Source organism: Passer domesticus, chromosome 6 (assembly GCF_036417665.1).
Source record: "Passer domesticus isolate bPasDom1 chromosome 6, bPasDom1.hap1, whole genome shotgun sequence".
Taxonomy (NCBI): domain Eukaryota; kingdom Metazoa; phylum Chordata; class Aves; order Passeriformes; family Passeridae; genus Passer; species Passer domesticus.
Genome location: NC_087479.1, coordinates 72,710,831 through 72,732,582, shown reverse-complemented (window position 1 = coordinate 72,732,582; position 21,752 = coordinate 72,710,831). Strand labels below are relative to the sequence as shown.

The 21,752-nt window shown below is 47.8% G+C and overlaps 1 protein-coding gene and 2 long non-coding RNA genes across 3 annotated transcripts in view; 1 reads left to right on the top strand and 2 right to left on the bottom strand.

The window, feature by feature from the left end:
* The window catches only part of LOC135304013 (zinc finger and SCAN domain-containing protein 2-like), a 291,747-nt gene that overhangs the window by 138,933 nt on the left and 131,062 nt on the right, over positions 1-21,752 (top strand). The window lies entirely within an intron of this gene.
* LOC135304028 (uncharacterized) lies at positions 17,236-18,983 on the bottom strand. The gene is made up of 3 exons (XR_010365465.1): positions 18,896-18,983; positions 18,104-18,269; positions 17,236-17,578 (listed from the first exon to the last, which is right to left on the bottom strand). It is a non-coding gene; the product is annotated as an uncharacterized LOC135304028 (long non-coding RNA).
* Positions 19,784-21,111, bottom strand: LOC135302276 (uncharacterized). Its single transcript, XR_010363981.1, has 3 exons — positions 21,023-21,111; positions 20,475-20,582; positions 19,784-19,827 (listed from the first exon to the last, which is right to left on the bottom strand). It is a non-coding gene; the product is annotated as an uncharacterized LOC135302276 (long non-coding RNA).

The window sequence follows — 21,752 nt, the reverse complement described above, 5'->3', positions numbered from 1 at the left end:
GCACGGGGCAGTGGCTGCCATGACACAGGAACCCTGCACCAGGGGCAGAGAGCACCACAGGCCACCACGGTCAGAGCTGCAGCACGTCTGTGCAGGACTGCCGACCACAATGTCCCCAGGTACCAGACTGGAGCTGTCCCCAGCCCAGCCAGTGGTGCTGACCAATGCCATTGCTCACACAGTGCCCACAGGACAGCTGGGGCCTGAACCACAACCACGTCAGCTCCTCATCGTGGGAGTGAGCAGATCCCATGCAGAAGGTTTTTATGTCATTCCAGCTGTGCTCTCTGTCACCTGTTCACAGGAAATTACAGCGTTAGCTTTGTGTCCAGACCCTCCATGCTTTTTACCCAAAGGACTGACCACAGCACAAGCTTTCCTCCTACCAGAGTCCCAGAACAGCACAGCTGCCATGGCCTGGACCAGGCTCATCAGCCGCGGGCGGCCTCAGCTCACCTGTGTGCTGCAGCCCCTCGGGCAGCCATCACCCTCAGTGGCCTGACAGATCCCGGAGCAGACGGCATCTGGCACCGGAATGGCCACAGGACTGGGCCACGGTGCCTGCGCTGGATCAGCTGGCAGCTATTGGTGGTCACTGTGAGAGCTCTCGAAGCTCCCACTCAGGCACATTTGAGGGGCCTGCAGGTCGTGTTGCCACCACAAGACCATTCGTTGTAGGAGCTGATATTGTTCTTTGGGGCCGGGACATTTTGTCGCAATGGGGTCTGAGGTTAGAAACTGGATTTTAACAAAAGCTGTTGATGGACATAACACTTTAAAACTGACATGGACATCTAATACACCCATCTGGGTCAGCTAGTGGCCCTTACCCAAAGAGAAACTTGCTGCTTTAGAGCAGTTGGTACAGGAACAGTTAAACAAAGGTCACTTAACTCCAACTACTAGTCCCTGGAACACCCCAGGTTTTGTAATCAAAAAGCCAAACAGTGGGAAGTGGAGGTTGTTGCAGGATCTCAGAAAAGTTAATGAAGTGATTCAAGAAATGGGTTCTTTACAACCAGGTTTACCCTCTCCTGTTATGATTCCAAAAGATTGGAAGTTGTCTGTTATTGATTTAAAAGACTGTTTTTTCAATATTCCCTTGCATCCAGATGATGCACCAAGATTTGCATTTTCCATCCCATCCATAAATCAGCAAGCACCCTTGAAAAGATATCATTGGCTTTCTCTACCAGAAGGAATGAGAAATTCCCCGAGTATATGCCAGTGGTATGTTGCAAAAATACTTTCCTCAGTTCGTGCACAATATCCAAATTCTCTCATATTACATTACATGGAAGATATTTTAGTAGCAGCCAAGGACCAAACATCAATGCAGGAGACAACAGATCAGGTCATCTCAGCAGAGGAGAAAGCAGGACTCGCTGTAGCAAAGGAAAAAATTCAGACACTTCCTCCCTGGAAATATTTAGGATACAGGATGACAGAACAAACGGTAACCCCGCAGCCACTCCAGCTGAGGACAAATCCAAAGACATGGAATGAAGTGCAGCAGCTGGTAGGGACTCTGAACTGGCTTCATCCACTACTAGGCCTTTCAAATCAGGACTTGGCTCCTCTGGCAGATTTGTTGAGAGGAGACACAGCCTTAAACTCACCGTGAGAATTCAACAAAGAAGCTCAAAATGCTTTGGACAAAGTGATGAGAGCCATCCAGTCACGTCAGGCTCATCGGTATAATCCTAACCTGTCTTTTTTGTTTGCAGTTTTAGGAGAGAGTCCACAGCTTCATGGTTTAATATTCCAGTGGGATCTAGAGAAGAAGGACCATCTGATAATCTTAGAGTGGGTTTTCCTATCGCGTCAATTGGGTAAAACTATAACAACTTGCCCTGAAATTATTTCACAATTGATTATCAAGGCTAGATCTTGAATGCTTTCCCTTGCAGGAAAAGATTTTGCAGAAATCTTCCTGCCTCCAACATCCATCTATTTAGAATGGTTAATTCAAAATTAAGAAGTCATGCAATTTGCTTTGGAAAATTTTGCAGGAAAAATTTCAGTCAATTGTCCCAAACATGAGCTATTAAGTTCATCTTTAAAATTAATTCATAAGCCTTTAAGAAGTAATGCACCCCTCGAGGCAATCACATTTTTTACAGACGGTTCTGGGAAGTCTAAAAGGTCTGTGATTGCTTGGCAAAATTCAGAGACAAAAAAATGGGAATCAGATATTGAGGAAGTAGATGGTTCTGCACAGATTACAGAGTTAGCAGCAGTTGTACGGGTCTTTTCAAAATTCACATTTCCTTTTAATTTAGTAACGGATTCAATTTACGTTGCAGGTGTGGTGGAAAGAGCAGAAGGATCTCTGCTGAAAGAAGTTTCTGATGATCAGTTATACGGTTTGCTTAAAAAGTTAATCCTACTTCTTTCCATTCAACAAGAACTTTACTTTGTAATGCACATTCGCTCACATTCTTCTCTTCCAGATTTTTTAGCAGAAGGCAATGCCATGGCTGATTTGTTAGCCGTGCCAATCCAGCACACACTTTTTAATGTTATTGAACTCTTCCTCTGTTGTTGTTGATTTAAGCTTCCACTCACCTTCCCTTCTTTTGGGTACCACTGTGCTTTTTCTTGATGTAATCCATTTAAAAATGTCTAGGGGACCTAAACTGATACTGTCCCATGGCCAAATTTCACTTAAGTGTGTCCCCCTGCACACTCAACAATGAATCAAATTAAATTCTTTTGTACCATATTGATAAAAAAGATTCTTTCTGTATATTTGTCCCTCTCTATCCCTTTGTCTTTTCAATTGCACTTCTTTCTCTTTGAATGTATCCTCTGAGTTGGTTTCACTTCCTTGTTCAAAGCATACCCATCTTTCTTTCACAGGGCACTCTCCTGACATCCTCTGGCTTGGGTTTGCAATATTTTTAGCCAGCCCATATAGTTTATTTTCTTCTTTACAGGTTGTTAACTGGGAGTGATCGATGCATTTGGGATTCATGTCTGTGTGTACTCTGATGAGTACACGTACTGTATCTCCTCTATACAAGGGATAGTAACACTTCTCACAAGTGTTTCCTCCACTTCCTCCAAAGTGGGTGAGTAGTAGCATTGCTACGAGTGGGAGTCTGGTACGGGCTGGCCTCCTCACCTCTCGAACCACAGGGGTTTTCTCGGTGCCCAGAGAGTATTTCCTGGAGGTAATTCCCAATCCAGTCTTGCCTCCCACTTCTGGTTTTCCCTTCTTCTGGAGACATTCTGCCATGACCTTTATTGTACTGACTCCCTTTCTTCAATTTGGTCCCAATTAGGGTTGCAAGGAGAGTGCTCTATGGAACAGTACCGGAAACTGAGATCTTATTTTGATAGTCATTCTTAGCTGAACAAAACTTGACCTTGTACTATAACAAACATTAACAAACTTTAAGGATTTAAGGATAACAATGTAGATGCTTCCCGTGCGGGGTTGTGTTCAGGGTTGCGCTTCTTTTGCTGTTTTCCTCAGGACCAATTTCAAGTCTTTATTGTCTCTGCTGCCTATAGCCCATTTGCTTGCCTCATTTGAGGGTTTTACTGGACCCTTCACTGGACTTGCATGTGTCCACCCCCGCTCCTTTGTTCTTCCTGCGGTGTTTGTTGTAAGCAGCACCTGGAAGGGGCCCTCAAAGCGAGCAGTGAGTGGAGAGGTTTTCCATGATTTAATCAATACCCAGTCTCCTGGGTTAATACTACGTATTTTACAGTTCAGTGGGGAAGTTTGGGGAAGGTGTCCCTTTTCCCTTAGTTCTTCCAGGGTTGCTGTTACTGTTTCTAAGTATTTTTGCATTGTCATGCCCCCTTCTAGATGTTCCCTGGTACTGTACAGGGTAAGCAAGAAAGGCAGCCCAAGCAGCATTTCATAAGGAGAGACCCCTAGATCTGTTCTGGCTCTTGTTCTTATTTGTAATAGGGCTAGATGTAAACATTTGACCCAGTTCTATTGGGTTTCTAAGACCAATTTTGTTAAGATATGCTTTAAGGTTTGATTCACCCTCTTGCCCTTCCCAGAACTCCGAGAGTGCCAAGGGGTGTGTAACTCCCACTTTATTCCCAGGGCCCTGATGACTTGTTGCAGAACACAGGATGTAAAGTGGGGGCCACAGTTCAAATCAATAAGATTTACTAGCCCATATCTCAGAAGAATTTCTTCCAAGAGAACTTTTGTCACAGTTTGAGTTTCTTGTGGGGAACACTTCAACCCAGTGGGTTAGGTGGTTAAGTATGACCAATAGGTGTTGATACCCTGGGGCTGGAGTTAATTCAGTAAAATCAACCTGAATACTCTGGAAAGGTCTTATGGCTAATTTCCTCCCTCCTGGAGTTGTTTTTCACATTACCTTTTTGTTGACTTTTTGGCAGGTTAGACATTCTCCTGTGATGGATCTGGCCATTTCATATATTCTTGTCCCCATGCAATATTTCAGGAAATGATCATATATTCATTGTGTTCCCCAGTGAGTTAATTGGTGTATCTCTTCCATCACTTTCCTGGTTATTATTCAGTTGAATATTTATCATCCATCTGGGGTCCAGCACTTTCCATCCCCTGTTTTTACTGCTCCCATTTGCTCTATTTCTTTTAGCTCCTTGTCCTTGAAAACTGGAACCCCCTCTTCCTTTATTTTCCCCTGGTCTTTTTTTACCCTTAGGACTATGACTGAGTCCAGCATTTCAAAGGCTGCTTTTTTGGCTGCCCGGTCTGCTAATTTGTTTCCTTGGATTTCAGGGGTATCCCCTTTTTAGTAGCCTTTAATATGGACTGTGGCAATTTCTTTTGGTCCTCTGAGGGATTCAAGTGCTTCCCTATCAGACTTTCATGTGCCAGATTTTTCCCCTTTGAGTTAAGGTATGCCCTCTCTGGCCAGATTTTTCCAAAGGTATGAGCTATCCCAAAGGCATATTGAGAATCCATGTAGATTGTCCCTATATCATCTAATAAATCAAAACCTCTCTTTAGGGCATATACCTCGCAGTTTGTGCAGAGCAATTTGAGGGTAATTTCCCTTTTTCTTTGTTTTCCTCTGCTTCAATAATGGCGTATCCTGATGCCCATTTTCCCATTACTGTTTGGGAGGATCCATCTATATACTGGATCCTTCCATATGGTAAGGGGTCTTCTTCTAGCTCTTCTCTTACATTTGTTTGCATCTCAATTAGCTCTATACAATTATGATCTAAATTTTCCATTTTTGGTTCCCCGGTTAAGAATTGAGCAGGATTTCAACCTTTTGAGGTGACAGTCTCTAGATTCTTGACATTCATTAGGGTTATTTCATACCTCAGGATTCAGCTGTGTGTTAGCCACTGAGGAGTTTTTGGCTTAACACTGTCCTCAAATAATGGGATGTGTGTACTGAAATCCTTCCATTTAATGTAGGATTTGGAGTGTCTTCTAATAAGGTAGCTGTGGCTGCCACAGCTTGAATAGAGGCTGGCCACCCTCTTGCAACCACATCCAATAATTTTGACAGATAAGCCACCAGCTTCCTGCTTCCCCCCCAGCCTTGAGTTATCACTCCATATGTTATCCATTCATTAACATTAACCAACAGATCAAATGGTTTTCTTCAATTAGGCAGACTCAAAACTGGGGTTTTCGTCAATCGAGCCTTTAAGTCTTGGAACCGTTCGGTATCCTCCAGAGTCCAGACTACAGGTTCTGTCCTTGTTAATTTTTCATACAAAAATTTTACAGCTTGAGTATACTGATCAATCCATAATATACAAGAGCCCATTAGACCTATTAGCTTTCTTACATCTTTTTTAGTCTTGGGTGGTGGAATTGACAGGATCCCCACAACTCTTTCAGGACTGAGCTTTTTCTACCCTTTTCCAATTAGATGTCCCAGGTACTTTATCTCTTCTTCTACAAATTGGAAGTTTTTCTTTGATCCTTTTAATTCTTTATCTCCCAGAAAGTTTAGTAAACTTATACTGGCCTGTTTGACTTGTTCTTGATCTTTGCCTGATATTAGCAGGTCATCCACATATTGTAGAATTTGTATTTCTTCCCCAGGTACAGAGGATTTTAAAGGATCCTCTAAGGCTCGTCCAAATAGGTTAGGGGACTCTGTGAATCCCTGCGGGAGGCAGGTCCACCTGTGTTGTTGTTTACATTTGCAGTGTGGGTCTTCCCGTTCAAAGGCAAACAAATTCCTGCTCCCCACCTCTAATGGACGGGCCCAGAAGGCATCCTTCAAATCTATTACTGAGAACCATGCATGCTCTTGTGGAGTTTGACTAAGAAGAGGATATGGATTTGATACTATTGGCTATCTGGAAATTGTTTGTTAATTTCCCTCAAATCCTGCACCAATTCATAGGTTCCGTCAGCCTTCTTGACAGCTAACATTGGTGTATTATGTGGTGACATGCATGGTTCTAGTACGCCTTCTTCCATGAGTCCCTGGATCACAGCTGTTAGTCCTCTCTGGCCTTCAGGGGAGATGGGGTATTGTTTAACCTGAGCAGGGGGAATTTCTGACTGCATTTCTGTCTTAATTGGTGGGATATTTAACAACCCTGGTCCTCCTCCTTCCGCCCAGACTACTGGGTTAATTTCTCCCAAATCCTGTCCAGTTAACATTATTTGGGGTACCAAATCCTCCCCTCCTTTGGCACTACTGCAATTCCCATCTTTACTTGCAAGCCTCGCCCCAGTAAGTTACAAGTTATTTTTGGGATATAAAGGAAATCATCCCTACATTCCTTTGAATTGCCTTGTATAATTATGCTCTCTGTAACCTGGGCTCCGAACGGTTCCCCTTTTGCTCCCCACATTTGGCAGATCTTTTTGCTTAGCTGAGCCCCTCTGGGAAGCTTTGTCACACAGGATCGATCAGCACCTGTGTCCATTAAAAACTCATATTCTTCACTCTGGGGACCAATTTCTAAGTTTATCAGGGACTCTATCTAGTGTCCAATCTCATCCCCCACAGCGTCGACCCCTGACACCTCTAATCATCATCTCCTCTCAGAATCTTCTCTAGGATGTGACATTCACATTCTCTGAAAAATCCCTTTGCCCAGGGTTTTTCTCCTGGGAAGCTGAAAGGTAGTGAGAGAGGCCTCAGAGAAAAGGAAAACAATTCTTATCTCCTTTGCTGCTCCTGTGTTGTGCTCGTCTGGAATGTGTTTGGACATTGTTTACCCAAGGGTGATTGCCGCTTTGGACTCTGGTGTGAGTTGTTTTGACTCATTGGCCAATAAGTGCCAAGCTGTGTTGGGACTCTGGAAAGAGTCACGAGTTTTCATTATTATCTTTTTAGCATTGAGTAAGTATCTTTTCCGTATTCTTTAGTATAGTACAGTATAGTATTCTTTAATATAATATAGTATTATAAAGTAATAAATTTGCTTTTGGAGAACATGGAGTCCTCCACGTCATCCCTGCCTTCATTGGGGCCCTTTGTTTACAATACTAGGGTGTCCTGTTCTTTCTCAATTGCTTCATCCATTTGTAATTTTTTTACAGGACTGCTTAACATGCTTTCTTTAGCCACAGTAACAGCAATACACATAATCTAATGGTGTTTTTTTCCATTTACCCAGCTTCACTTTATTTTCTGCTCCCCCTTTTGGCTCCCCTCTTCCCACTTCTAGGCTTCCTCTTGTTACTGCCACCATAATTTTTGCTTTTGTTCTGTTCTCCTCATGTCTCCTTAAATAAATTTTCAGAGTTTCCCAGATCCTTAATTCCCCTTTCTTGCCAGTCTTCCAATTTTTCCAGTCTTTTAATTTTTCTAATTTCTGCCTGATGTCAGGCCAACCTTTGGTAACAAACCATACTTTTAATAATACTTGGCCCTCTGGTCCATCAGGATCGATGCTGGAATGTAACTGAAAATTTTGTTTTAATCGATTTAGCCATGCCCCCGGGGACTCATCCTTTTCTTGACTCCCATCAAATGCTAATTGCTGCCTTTGGGTACAGATTCTTTTATGCCTCTTACAATTAGGTTCCTGTAGTCTTGCATGTTTCCCTGGCCCTCTTTCTGGATGGGATTCCAATTTGGGTCCACTACAGGCAGTTTTTGCTCACCTGGGGGTCTGGTGCAGTTTTCCTTCTCCCACATCTTAACCCTGCTGGCCTAATGAGGCATATCTCCTCTGGGGAGAAGAGGATGTTCATAACAGAATGCAGCTCCCCCCAGGTATATATATTGGGACCCAGGAACTGATCTCATTGCTGTGCTGTCCCAATGGGATCTTCTACCAGGTTACCCAGTTCCTTTTTCAAGGTTCTTTCTTCAGAGGCTGTCAGGGGTGCATTTACAAACCTATTCCTCCTACGCCCCCTCCTAGAGGGACTTCCCTCAGGGGAAACAGCCTGTCCAGATTTACCTCTGGCCTTACACCCCTTTTTGATCTGGTATTACAGTAAGGGCCAGCATCTGAAGGGTTATTCGACTGGCTCTCTAATTCTTTGTTATCATTTTCGGAAAGGTGCAGTTGTTAGGTTGGAGGATATATGCAGAGGCTTTTTCTCAGGGAAAAGTGTTGTATTCTGACTTAGAGGTTGAGCATGCTGCAGGTTAGTGGGTGTAGGGGGCAGCAGAGGAAAAGCATCAAGGGGTGGATATATATGGGGGAGTGGAGTTGTTGGAGGGGGTAAAAATAACATGGAGATTCCCTGAGGATACAGAGGAGAGGCGGGGATCACTGGAGGGGGTAAAGGTTGGTTTTGAGAAGCAGGAGGCTGGGTGTTAAGCAGGGGGGGGTGGCTTGATAGTTGGGAAGAAGAGTTGGTGGGGCTACATAATCAAGGGGATCCCACCTCTTTTGAATAACTCTCTTGTTTTCTTTATCCTTTCCCTCAGATTTCTGCTCTTTATCTTTTTTTTACTTTGTATACCTTTGAATCTCCTTCTAAGAATTTGACCCAGCAAGTAACTAACTCTACTTCTTCTGCATTAGGGCTTTCTTGGTTACACACTTGCTGATATAATAAATTACATAACCACTTGCGAAAAATGCCAGTCACTTGTTCTAAAATTTTAAAAGTTTAATAATAAATAAAATAGTTTTAAAATGAGTAATAAAAATTAGAGCAATATTAATTTGGACAATCAGAGTTAGGACAATAAAGGAGAATAAAAAGCAATTTTTTTCTTTTTATTCTCCTTTATTGTCCTAACTCTGATTGTCCAGATGCTTCTTGGGCACCAAGGCCCCAAAAGCATGGCTTGCTAACAAAGGATTAACCCTTAAAAGCAATAGCCTGTTGTATATTCATATATCTCATACATGATTCAAAAATTCTTTTCAAACAAAAGGTGTCTTCTGCTTAACTTCTGCTCCCCCCTCATTTTGTAAATCAATTCCTCTGCCTCTTTCGAGTCTGGAAGAAGTCTGGTTCTTCCCGATAAGAAGTTAATAATTCTTCTCGTGGAATTTTGGTGTCTTGGAGCTGTTATATCTATGCGCAGAATTTCTTCATTCTCTCACAGATTCCTTGAGCTAGTTACAAAACATATCTTACATCATATAGGGTCTATTTTAATATTATGCTGTAGATGAAAAACTTTATTTACCACACTACTTAAAAGGATTAATAAAACATAACTTTCTAACATAACACATATAGCATTCATTTTAATAATTGCTGTGAAAAACGCCAACCACTTGTTTTTAAAATTTTTAAAAGTTTAATCATAATAAAATGGTTATAACAATAGTAATATAATTAGAGTAATAAAAATTTGGACAATTTGGATTCAGATAATATGAGACAATAAAAACAAAGAGTTACAGACTTTCGTGTACCTTTTTCTGGGCAACACAAGCCCGAAAAAGGACACCTGTTAACAGAGGATCAACCCTTAAAAACAACAGCCTATTGCATATTCATACATCTCTTACATGATGCATAAATTCTATTCAAACACAGGATTCTGTCTGTTCATCGTCAACTTCTTTGTCTTAATGCTAATGCCAGCTTCATGTCTGAGTGAGACAGGAAGAAGTTAGTTTACTGCTGATAAGGGAACAATAAATTCTCTTTCTAGGAAAGTTGTAGGTGTCCTGTGGCTGCTAGCTGGTGCAAGTCCTTTCTTTAAAAAAATGTCATACATAGCATACTTTCTATTTTAAGTTTCTATTATGATAAAACCTCCAACTACATTTAACACACGACTTAAGAAAATTAATACAGCATAACGTTGTAGCATAACACATAAAAGATTCATTTTAATATTTACGAAAAGCCAATCATAAAATACGCATTTTTGACAATCTCTCTGGGCAGAGCCATCCCAGCTCTGCTCGACTCCTGGCTGCCTCCCACTGCTTCTGTTTGTCCCCCTGCCTGCTTCCCTGCAGGCAGAGCTAAATCTAAAGCCTGTCCAGCAGCTGTAACCAGAGTCTGGGGTGCTAAAAGTGGCAAAAACCCTGGAAGAGGCTTGGTGGAGGAATCTCTATGAAAAGAATTCTCAGAACTGCAAAACAATCTGCCCGCCTGAGCCCAATCTGAGGGAATGACTTCCCGGGAAGAAACCATGGCAGGGGTGATTCCCACAGCCCCTTGGCCAGGCAAAGTGGATCTGGAGCCCCCCTTGGCAGACCCCGCTGAACAACTTCAGAACAAGATCCAACCACAACTTGTTTGGAAGAGGAACAGGGCGCAGAAACAGCAGCCCTCGTTTTGCAAACCTTCCCCAAACTCTCATCTCTCACACCCGTTTGACTCCCAATCTCCCCAGAACACGACTCCTTAACCCCCAAATTCTCGGAGCACAACGAAAATCCTGAATGCTTTCCCAGGAAATCCAGGGGTGGATGATTTTGCAGAGAAATGGAGGATGCCTGGTCACAGCATCAGAGGCACAGGGAATCCTGGAAGAAACAGAGGACACGACCGAAGCTGGAAGCTGATCTGATTCCCCCTTTGCGGGGATTGGGATGCTGTCCACACTGCCTGGGGAAACCCCAGACATGCCAGGAGAAGGGAAAAAGCTACAAACAAAACCCGAGATCCTCCCAGAGATGGACAAAGACCTAGCACCACTCGGAATTAACATCTTAGAACTAGGTGTTCTGTTTTGGTGTTTGAGAAAGTCTCTGTTACGATCATTCTGTTTAAAGCTCTATGATAAAGCTCTGGAAACAGGTTTGATTAAAGTCTCTTCCTTTTGAGAGAGACTAGATTGTAAATTTTCCAGTTTATCCGGTCCCAGAAATCAAAGGTAAAAGCAGACTTCAAGTCTATATTTTGAGTATTCGCTTTTACCCAGATTAATAAGTCTTTTCGTTCATGTTTTGAGCTGTCTGAATGTCCTTTTTCCTGTAAAATTGTCTGAAGCCAGTAAAAGACATCCCCTCCTGTTTTAGATAGATGGTTTCCCATCTCGTTGCCCAGGAGCCCCTAAAGTTGCTACTTGTTACTTACAAGCATACCAGCGACAGACAACAAAGGGCATGATCCATTCCTCCTTTTAACAGCCTGGGCCTCTGGCAATTGCACTGTCCACGGTCTTATTTTTTATTTTTTATATTCCTCTAGTCTACAAATCCTCCTCACTGAGGAGCACCATTTATTGCCGGCCGGGGGGGTCTACGTACAAATCACGAACAGGATGGGACTGCTGGGGAACGCGTCTCGAGCTGTTTCTTTTCCAGCATCAGTCCCATTACATGGTTATGACAATGGGAAGATGCCAGCAGCTCACATCCCTGGCAGCAGACCAAGAACTTAATGTTACAACTTACTTCAAAAGTTTTTTGACCAATCACACAAAGCAAAAGCATATTGACAGTAGTTCTATCAGTGAGAAACAACTGCTCACTTTGAAAATTTAAAAAAGGTTTATTAAACCTTAACAAAAATACAGCAAAGGACAACATAAGAAAAAATTTGCAGTGCTGGGAACTGCCCTCATGGAGACCACGTGTCTGATTAATTTTCAAGATTGGTACTCAGACTTTTCTACCCCTGAGAGTTGCTTCCGACAGCCCTGGGCCCTGCCAAAGTCTGTCAGTCAGTTCTTTGCCATTTATCGGTGGAAATTGCTTTCTTGTAACTTGATGGGAGATCAGGTGTTGCCATGCTGCACCCCCTTGGCAACAAGCTTCTCCATTCCCAACTGCCCCAGGTAAGGGACACGTGCACGCCGCCTTCTACATGACCTTGACAACCCCGGCTGCCTGATGGTAACAATACATGGGGGGAAAGGGGAACTATGGGGAGAACAGAGGACATCTAAACTAAAATAACATAACTACACATCACTGTTGCTTGGCCCAGCTGGATGGTGACAGAGGGGCAACAATCCCCCTCCCCCGAGCTCCACTAAATCCCAGCTGCCAGTGATGGCACAGCATGAAACAAAGGAACAGCAAGATGGGTCCCGGGGTAACTTTATTTGATGGTAAAACTTCCCCTCTTCATCATCCCAGGACCCTGAACTGAGGGCAAACAGTAACTTATAGACAGGGGCAGGTCCCAGCGGGAGGATACAACCTTTAACAAATCAGGAAAATTGGGAGTAAAAACAAGGCGGGAAATACAATGTAGAAACCAATAAAGAACTTCAAGGGAGCAAAAGAGTTTCAGTGAACAAATAAAGTTTGAAGAAATACAAAACTGAAAATTCTCGAGGGGAGGCAGCCTCTGGGAGAAACTGGCATCTAATAAAAGAAAAGTGCTGAAAGTTCTGGGAAAAGGGCAGGGACAAAAGGAACAGCATAAGGAAACTACAAAATTACAAATCAAATTAATAAAAGAAAAAACACATCACAATACACAGAGCTCCATAATTAAGCTTCAGACTTCCTAATATTCAACTAGATGTAATTTTCCATTCCTTTAATATTTGTAGGTCTCAAGTCACATAGTTTTTAGTATTTGTTTTTCTCCTGGACCCAGATTTCTTGGCCTCTGATGTTAATAAAGTCCACCCTCCTTGATTTTCGTCTCAGCCTCTTGCAGACCAGGTGTCTCCAACTATGCCAGGGGGCAGATGTTCCTTGATGTTTGCTGATGGTCATTGATGTGTTCTTGATGGTCATTATCTTTTTGGGGACCTTTTGGGTTATTCCCAGTTCATTGAGATGTTCAGCTCATTTCCCTTGAGAGGGGTGCAAGATCCCTTAAAAAAGCCATGAGAATTCCTTTCCCCAAGGGAAAGGCAAACCAAGCCTGACTGGAGACATGAAACAAAAATTAAACTTGGTATATTATCCAACACACATGTGCAGCGCAAGTGCCCAGCTGCTGAGTCTCGGGAGAAGGCTGAGGGAAATGCACCCACTACGCCCCCTCTGCAGCTCACTCAGCGTCTGGTGCAGAAGTTTGGATGCCTGCAGGGGTTGTTTGTCTCCTCTGGGTTTGTTCTTCTCTCTGGGAGGGCCCCAATGGAAATTAGTTCCATTTCCCCTGCAGACCAGAGTGGCAGTGAGTCACTGCAGGCTGCTGATAGTCTGATACAAGGAAACAGGTGTGCATAAAAATCACGCTGTGAAAAGCCAGTGTCCATAAAGGAGCCAGAGGAGTCCTGTAGCTTTGTTTGAACATAGGGAGCGAGTCCATTGGGACATCCGCTTGTGCGGTTGTCTCTCTCAGCTAGTGGGGAACACAGCCTCCTTTTAAACCCCCGGCCACATATTGCCCTCTTCCTTTCCCCACTGGCTGAGGTACTGGGGCAGGGGACTCCAGGGACCTTTGTACCCTCTTTTCCTTTTGCCAGCTATTAGTTCTGGTCTCCATCCAAACCCAGTCCAAAGGTGGGATGAGCGTGTTAGTCCTGACCAGGATGGCTCCCTGCACTCCCAGCCCCTCTGCAGCCTGTGCTTTTCCATGCCCCACTTGGCTCTTCAGGTGGCAGATGGCTTGGGGCAGGTTACTCCAGGCACACAGCAGTGCCCGTGGAGGCCCAGTCCCTACAGCTCTCCCAGAGCTGTGCTTGGCTCCAAATTTCGTCTGCATCCACCTGATTTTAAAGACTGTAGCACATCTGCAGTTTCAGGAGGTAGTACAGCCAGTGCTGCACTCTGAGAAATAAGTCCACAGTCTGAGATGTTGATGTAATTTAACTAATTTGTGGCTCATTGTGATGATGATGATGATGATGATGATGATTGTATCCCAGAACATTTCCTTTTTTTTCCTCCCCCAAATAAAATGGTGCCATTCAGCTTCTGGAGGAAAGAACTGTCAAAGGTGCTGTTTGTCAGTCATGGAGGGGGAGGTGCGGGGGAGTAAATTATGGCCTGGAAGGATGCTCTGGTGGGCTCCAGCATTTAAACAAGTTCCTTTGATACACAGACTGGATAATTTTCAGTACTAAATGGCTGCATTAAAAGGTTTTCCAGGCCGTATGCTGGCCAGAAAGCGTTGAAAACCCATGGGAGTTTAGGCTCCATGAGAAAGGCAGCATCAGTTCCTGTGCCAGTGAAGCACAGCATTCAGAAGCTCAGCTTGTGTTTCGAGAAGCCACCAGCCTAATGTAAGCATGGCCAGAAAGCTTTTCCAATCCAGCTGCGCGGCTGTGGCAGAGCTGTTGTGTTTTACAGCAGCTCCATGGCAGTGCAGCAGCTGCAGGAGAGGGCTCAGGACAGGCTTGGGGGGAGCGGGGCGGCAGGAAGCTGAGAGAAGCCTCTGCTCTGGAACTGAGGCAGTTCTTGGCAGAAGCAAACAAAGATGGTGACTTGAAGAGATTCCTACTGTGCTCAAAGCTTGCCTCTGAAGACCAAGAGGCGAGCTTCTCAGAAATCCCAGAAAATATGAGAAAAAAGGTTCTTGGTTACTTGTGAGAAGATACAAATCTGCCCTGGGCAATGAGCCTCTGCAGTACACTATGTTTCTTCAGTGAACTTAGTTCTTCCAGGAATAAAGATTACCAATTAAATGTAATAGTTTTTTAATTCTAGAAGTGTGAAAATGTTCTATGCGTTTCCAAATTCTAAAACTACGTTGAAAAATATAGAACTATTGTGGAAAAGGGGAAGAACTATTAGGGGAATAGTCTATGAAAAATGTTCCTAAATCTTCCAAAATTAAAAATAACTATAGTAGCTCCTAGTCTCAGGAGACCCATGCCCGGCTGTTGCCAGCAAAAATCTGGCTGTGCCCAGAAAATCAGCACAGGCAGGGCTGGTGCCACCACATAGAGAGGAGAGGTGAAAGATGCTGATCAAGACCTTCTCTGGCAGGAGGGGCCCACCTTCAGTCCTGGCTGGACACCAGGGCCAGCACGTTCAGGGACAGAGGCTCCTGTTCTGGGTGGTGGTGGCAGCAGCACATGCCCAGAAATGAGCTGGTCATGCAGCCGTGGCAGGGACAACGGACACTGGCACGGAGATTGAAGATGACAGGCCCAGTTCTCCATGACTGAGGCCATTGGCCGGTCTTGTGAATTTCCAGAGGTGCTCCTGTGGAGAGAGGAGGTGGCTGAGGCCCCAGCTGCCAGTGGCACACAGGGACCCTCCTGCACAGCAGAGCCCAGAGCTGGCAAGGCTCCCCAGCACGGCTGGAGCTGCTGGCACAGCTGGGCCCAGCTGGACAGCTGCCCCTCAAGGCCCCGGCCAGCAGGGCACGGCTCTGGGCAGGGTCCCTGGCCAGGAGCGGGCCCCAGAGCGCCTCTGCCTTTCAAGGGCAACCTCGGCCCTGCTCTTTCTCCTCCCCACCTCCCTCTGCCTCTGCCCTGTGCCCCTGGGGCTGCTCTTGGCCAGGCAGCCTCAGTGGGAGCCAGCACTGGCTGCAGCCCCAGCGGGGACCCCAGGACAAGGCCCAGCAATTGAGAGGCCAATGGAAGCACTGGGCAGCAGCAGAACCCTCAGCAGAGTTATTTGGAGAACCATGGACTGGCCACAACTCCACTGCAGCCTCTGTGGGAATGCTTTCTGTCTACATCAGCCTTTCAAAAGAAGCTCTTTCAGGGAAAGATGACCACTCACCATTTCTTCTTCCAGTTACACCAGATTTTGACACAGCACAACATGAGAATAAGGTCCAAAAATAGCAGGCCTGCCACTAACCTTGCCCAGCAGCCTGTTCCCATATAGAAGACACTTCTGAGGCCTTTCTGGGCATCAGGAACATGTGTTATGGTGCCGGCTGCATCTGTGGGAGCGATGGGGAGCATGAGCCCGTGCTGTGCTGTACTGCTGAGCTGGCAGCACGCTGGATATGGGCAGGACGTTCTCTGTTTCCCCCAGAGCTGGGGCCTGCAGGCACCTTGCCGGCCCTTGGCACAGGCTGTGCCAGCCAACAAAGCCCAGCAGGCCGGGAGGAGAGCCCGGGGGCAGCGCAGCTGCTTGGGCAGTGGCTGCTGCCAGGGACATGGGCCAAAGCCATCCCTGAGCAGCCACTGCCAGCCCTGGCCCTCCCTGCCCTGTGACAGCTCCCCCAGCCCCAGGGGACAGGCTCAGGCCCACTAAGGACACACTGAAGCCTTGCTCTTCCCCTCTGTCCTTTCCCCACCATGGGCACCTCGTGCAGTCACTCCCAGGTTTCGGGATGTGTCTCCCACGGAGGGACCCCAGCAGGACTGCTCAGAACCTGAGTGCCCTGAGCCTGCTTGGGATAATTCCCCTGAGCTATGCCAGTCTTTCCAGGCTGAGTAAGACTAAACATTAAGAATTAAAAGCAATTTTACTATTTATTGCCAATGTGTCAGAAGATTCTAGGTTTCCCTGACTGTAAAACTACTTGGACAAATACAGAACTGTTGGAGGAAAGGGGAACAAATATCTGGTGTCCGTATTCTATGAAAAACATTTCTCAATGCTACAAAGGAAAAACATATCTAAATGTTTCAAAAGAAAAGACAAAGATAACATGAGAGTGCTGTTGGTCGAATGAGCCCCATGCCCAGCTGCTGCCTGCCCATGCCTGGCTGTGCCCAAACGATCAGCTCCGCCAGTGCTGGTGGTAGCACACAGACACCTGAGCTGAAGCTGGACTCAAGCCTGTGATAGATGAGTAATGCGACAGTTGACTCTCACAATTAAAGGATAAATGTCATGTATATATGTTAAGAGAAGTTTTATATATTTATAGATATGTTTTACCCCCTGATGTGTTATCATGGAGTTACCTAAGTTTGGGACATATAAGAGGGTCAAATTGCTACGACAGCAGCACCTGACCTCCAAGTGAGATGTAAGGAAGTAAACTCCACCACTGGGCATCAAAGAAGGAGTCGATGGACAGAACTTTAAGAAGGGCAAAAGAGTTAAAAGGTGAAACCTCCATTGTGTGGATGAGAATGTGGTGGGAAAAAACCTCTACTCCCGACGACGTAACATTTTCCTTATTCAGTGTCCTGTTATATTTCTAATAAGGTTTTTAATAAACATTTAAAATTTTTACAAGTAAATATAACTTCTGGAACAATCCATTCCCTGGCTAGAGGGCTACACGTCCTGTCCTGGATGGAGAGCGACGCCAGGCCCTTCAGGGAGAGACGGTTCTGTTCTAGGTACTGGCTGCAGCATATTTCCAGCAATAAGCTGGTAATACACCTCTGGAAGGGACAATGGACACTGGCACGGAGATGCATGATGACAGGCCCAGTTCTCCCGCACTGAGGCCTTTGGCTGGTCTTGTGAAGTTCCAGAGGTGCTCCTGTGGAGAGAGGAGGTGGCTGAGGCCCCAGCTGCCAGTGGCACACAGGGACCCTCCTGCACAGCAGGGGCCAGAGCTGGCAAGGCTCCCCAGCACGGCTGGAGCTGCTGGCACAGCTGGGCCCAGCTGGACAGCTGCCCCTCAAGGCCCTGGCCAGCAGGGCACGGCTCTGGGCAGGGTGCCTGGCCAGGAGCGGGCCCCGCAGTGCCTCTGCCTTTCAAGGGCAACCTCGGCCCTGCTCTTTCTCCTCCCCACCTCCCTCTGCCTCTGCCCCGTGCCCCTGGGGCTGCTCTTGACCAGGCAGCCTCAGTGGGAGCCAGCACTGGCTGCAGCCCCAGCGGGGCCCCCAGGACAAGGCCCAGCAATTGAGAGGCCAATGGAAGCACTGGGCAGCAGCAGAACCCTCAGCAGAGTTATTTGGAGAACCATGGACTGGCCACAACTCCACTGCAGCCTCAGTGGGAATGCTTCCTGTCTACATTAGACTTTCAAAAGAAGCTCTTTCAGGGAAAGATGACCACTCACCATTTCTTCTTCCAGTTACACCAGATTCTGACACAGCACAATATGAGAACAAGGTCCAACAGAAGCAGGCCTGCCATTAACCCTGCCCAGCAGCCTGTTCCCATACAGAAGACACTTCTGAGGACTTTCTGGGCATCAGGAACACGTGTTGTGGTGCTGGCTGCATCTGTGGGAGCAATGGGGAGCGTGAGCCCGTGCTGTGCTGCACTGCTGAGCTGGCAGCACGCTGGATACGGGCAGGACGGTCTCTGTTTCCCCCAGAGCTGGGGCCTGCAGGCACCTTGCCGGCCCTTGGCACAGGCTGTGCCAGCCAACAAAGCCCAGCAGGCCGGGAGGAGAGCCCGGGGGCAGCGCAGCTGCTTGGGCAGTGGCTGCTGCCAGGGACACGGGCCAAAGCCATCCCTGAGCAGCCACTGCCAGCCCTGGCCCTCCCTGCCCCGTGACAGCTCCCCCAGCCCCAGGGGACAGGCTCAGGCCCTGTCAGGACCCAGCGCAGCCCCTGCCCAGTCGGGAGCCAGGGCTGGCTCTGGCCCTGGGCTGGCGGCAGGCTCCCGCTCGGGGCTGCTCCTGTGCCTTGGGCCTCTGGGCACTCAGGGCCAGCTCCGCAACAGCTGCAGCGCCAGGACGTTGCTGCACCAGTCCCGTTTCCCCGGGGCTCTGAACCAGCTCCAGAGGCCTGGAAGCCGAGGCGCCTCCAGCTTTGGCTGCTGCCGGGATGGGCAAGGGCAGGCCCTGGGGGAAGAGCTGCTGCCACACAGCCCCGGCCAGGGCTGAGCCCGGCATAGCAATTACCTGCTGTGCCTGTGCCCGTGTCTGCCATCGCCTTCCTTCCTGCAGCAGGGGCTACCCATGAGGATATGCTTCCTCCAGGATGTGCCTCCTTCTGCACAGATGTTTGGTCCATCACTTCAGACAGGAAAAAGGACAGTTGGATTAGATGGAAGAGTTCCTGATTTGGGTGCTGGCATCTTCAGGATGTCATGTGCGTTAAACATGGGGATACGTTTCAGAAAATGTCTTGGCTTTCAGGGCAGGGTCAGGGCTCTCCTGTTTCCAAACCGCTGCCGTGCCTGAGCCACAGGAGCAGGGAGGGGATCGCGCAGGGCGAGGGCACACACGTGCATGGTTCTGTGCTGGCACCTGCAGCAATGCCCCCCTGGCCCAGCTTTGGGCTCTGAGCTGGCAGCTCTCCCAGGGGGAAAGGCCTTGACCTACCCTCAGCATCTCCCAGAGGCTCCGTCCTGGACGTGGCTTGGGAAGCTGCACCACCTTCACCAGCAGGTTCAGCTGCAAAGAAAGGCAGGACAGAAGAGCTCCTGTGGCACTGCAGGTGATCCTCAGGCTGCCCACAAGGCTCAGCCGTGGGGCACAGCCCTGGGCCCGGCCCCTTCCCTCTCTGCTCTTCTCTGTGTCTGCACAGAGCACATGGAAGGACACATGGGCATTGCACATGGGAGGAAGATGGACAGCTAAATGCTCCTTCCTCCCACTGACAGTGATCCTGTGGGATCCCTCAGGGCTCCAGAAGGGAGCAGAGCAAATTTTCCATATTCCATCAACCTTCAGAAGATCTTAAGTGAAAGGGCAAATGTATGAGCTCTTGCCACCTGGTCACTGTGTATTCTCTCAGGAAAGGTACATTGAGCACTTGCCTCCAGGATTTCCCATGAATCTCAAGCCATAATCCAGCAGCTTTCCCAGATAATCCATGTCTTGATCCCAACCTAGAAGTTTGCAAAGATCAGAACCATTTCCATGATGTGCTGGGATCCCCTTCTGCCACAGGGAACTGGGCACTGCATGTAGGTCAGGTAAGGCCATGGGAGCCAGATGTGAATGGACAAGGCCAAAGCTGCTCAGGGGCCTGGGGAGCTCTGGGCAGGCTCATGGTCAATCCCTATCTTATTTGCAGGCCCTGTGCAACATCTCTGGAGAGGTGCCTGGAGCAGCCCAGGGCCCGTGGCAGTTCTCAGTCGCACAAGGAAAATGCTCCTTGAATCCCTGGGGAGAACTGCAGGGGGCAGTGCTGCAAGTATCCCTCGCAAACTCCCTCCTGCCTGTCCTCCCTGCCGCCCTTCCTCCATCTGGGCTGGGAGAGCTCCCACAGCCCAAGGGGACCCAGCCAGGCCCTCTCAGGACACACTGGAACCTTGCTTTGCCCCTCTGTCCTTTCCCCACCATGGGCACCCCGTGCAGTCACTGCCAGGTTTCAGGAAGTGTCTCCCACACAGGGACCCCAGCAGGACTGCTCAGTACCTGAGTGCCCTGAGTGTGCTCGGGATAATTCCCCTGGGTTGTGCCCTCACTTCCAGGCAGCAGAGACAGCAGCTCAAGCCTCAGCAGGGCTCAGGCCCAGAGGCACAGCAATTACCTCCTGTGACTGTGCCTGGCATCGCCTCCAGTCCTACAGCAGAGGCTGTCATGGAGCCACTGCTTCCTTCGGGAAACGCCGCCTTCTGCCCAGCCTCTCCATCCACTTCTGCAGAAAGGAAGAGGGACGGCTGGATCAGGTGGGGCTGTTCCCCATTGGGGAGGTGGCATCTTCAGCAGCCAGTACTTGTGAAAGTCATGGTTAAGGATCAGGAATCCACACAATTTTCTGGGTAGGCCAGGGTCCACTTTCATGATAACACCCACACTTAGTGATCATCCTGGAGACTATGAAATTTCAGGGAATCTCAGGCCCGTGGTGCAGTTTGGGCTCCCTGTCAGCTGATGCCAAATGCCTTCCTGCAGGGGCTGGGCACAAGCTGCAGCCAGGCCAAGCTGGGAAGTAGCCCTGCGGGGCGTGAAAGCAGCAGTGGGGCAGAGAGGCTGCCATGGATCCCTTCCCACTGTGCCGGGCACGGTGTGTCCAGATGTGCAGCCAAAGGCCCTGACTGCTGAGACCCAGGGGAAGCATGAGGGAAATGCACCCACCTTGTTCGGTTTGCAGTAATTCTTTCACCATTTGTCCCGTGATTTTGAGTGGCTCATGGGGTTTCTTGTGACCTGTAGCTTTGTTCTTTTGCCTCGGAGGACCTTAGAGCAACAGAGTTCCATTTCCCAGGAACAGATCCCACAAAAGCAGAGATCAGCCTGTGGGGTCAGCAGGGACACACTACTCACCCCTGCCATGGGAGCTGGGCTTGCCTGCAACATCCACCAAAGGACCTGGGAAAGTCCTCCCTGCAGGCACACCTGTAACACAAAAGCCACAGAAGCTTCTGGCATCTCTGCTGATCTGGACAGGCACCACTGAGCCGCAGGAGCTGTGAGGGGATTGTGCAGGGCGAGAGCACACACGTGCATGGATCTGTGCTGGCACCTGCAGCGCTGTCAGGATATTGTTAAGAAAGGCACAGGGACAACTTGCCTCCAGCATTCTTCAAGAGCCTTAAGCCATCATCCAGCAGGGCATCCAAATAGTGCAATTTGCCATCCCGATCTAGAAGGGAGCACAGATCAGAACCATTTCCCTGGTGTATTGTGGCCCCCTCTGCCTCAGATAACAGGGCATTGCAAGTGGGTTGGGTAAGGTTGTGGAAGCCAGATGTGAATGGACGTGGCCAAAGCTGCACAGGGGCCTCGGGAGCTCTGGGCAGGCTCCTGGCCAATGCCCATCCTCTCTGCAGGCCCTGTGTAACATCCCTGGCAAGGTGGCTGGAGC